Source organism: Halyomorpha halys, unplaced genomic scaffold (genome assembly GCF_000696795.3).
Source record: "Halyomorpha halys isolate HHAL.00 unplaced genomic scaffold, Hhal_1.1 Scaffold107.1, whole genome shotgun sequence".
Classification (NCBI taxonomy): domain Eukaryota; kingdom Metazoa; phylum Arthropoda; class Insecta; order Hemiptera; family Pentatomidae; genus Halyomorpha; species Halyomorpha halys.
The window spans coordinates 757,623-758,906 of NW_027112128.1; the positions used below are offsets into that span (position 1 = coordinate 757,623).

The 1,284-nt window shown below is 37.5% G+C and overlaps 1 protein-coding gene across 1 annotated transcript in view; it reads left to right on the plus strand.

Annotated features, from left to right (window-relative positions):
• The first annotated feature begins 692 nt into the window (after positions 1–692).
• Positions 693–1,284, plus strand: part of LOC106677757 (organic cation transporter protein) — a 17,405-nt gene continuing 16,813 nt past the window's right edge. The window contains exon 1 of the mRNA XM_014415867.3: positions 693–1,272. The gene's annotated coding sequence lies outside the window, so the exon portion shown is untranslated. The remainder of the gene's footprint in view (positions 1,273–1,284) is intronic.

Genomic DNA, 1,284 nt, shown 5'->3' on the forward strand with positions numbered 1-1,284 from the left:
ATCTCAAAAAAGTAAGAAAATGAAATTAAATATAAATAAATAAGATTAAATATAAAACTTATTATAAAAAGTAACAAGAAACTCATTTAACCTCCTAAGAGCTCTCAGTTGCAACTAGACAAAGAACAATGGTGGAGAAGCTACACGAGCGCTCTCACGATCCCTTTGATCTGTGTCCAAAAAACCGACTCTCGATGGATCGGCAACGAGCTTAGGCCAACTCGTACAAGCCATCTATCCACATGCTCGCGCATGTCTGAGTTCGCCATGGTTTGGCCAAGATGTAGAGGCCCCTTAAAATTCTGGCCGACCGACTAGAGTGCGATGATATATGAGGCAATGAAAAAGCAACTTTTTGGTTGTATGTATATCAATAACACAATAAACTCTGGATTTCAATCTTAACTGTCCGGTTTGGCATGAATATCCCTGGTATTTTAGGAATAATAAGTTTTAGATACATGACGTTAATACTAGGACACAACCGGACGGTTAAAGGGGCTTACATGTTGGCCAAGCCGTGGCGAACTCAGACATGCCAAGCTTGGCTTGGCTGGTGCGAGTTGGCCTAAGCTCGTTGCTGATCGTTTTTTGGACTCAGATCAAAGCCTCCGATTCGTGGCGAGCGGCCAACATGTCGTGGCCCCTTTAGAAGGGAATCGTTCTCACGATCACATAGAACAAAAAAACAAACTTTTTTTAGCGTGCTCAGGCAGTTTCACAAGTTGGCAAGTGTGAATTTAACTTTTATTTTATATTTTCTATATGCTGTGAGATTTAAACAAAAAACCTGGTGCGTTGTGAGTATAACAACTTCCGTTTACTAACTTGCATACGTCTCCAAGTTTTATGTAGATAACTTGACTCGTGTTAAAATTATTTTGTTTAAAAAAATTCGGCATTTAAGTCCTTTTAGGTTATTTCGAGAGGATAAGAACTTTTTGGTATTAATGGTATTAAGAGCTCTTAATTGCACGTGGTTCACCGATTTTAATCAAAATAGTTATAACAGTTTTAGATTCTATAAAGTGGCAGTTCTAGTCGGATTTTATTTGAAAAAGTTTGTTACCTCCCAGGCATGTAACCACCTTAAATATGTTATCTCAGTTTCGTACGATTTTTCGTTTTTGAGCTAAACTGTTTACAAATAGACACACAAACCAATTTGTGAGAATTGATTATTTGGACTCGAGGGAACTTCAAGACTGAGCACTTAAATTCGAAATTGCTCAGGATGGAATTATATTCCATTAATATATACTCCATATATAGGTAAGTGAAAGT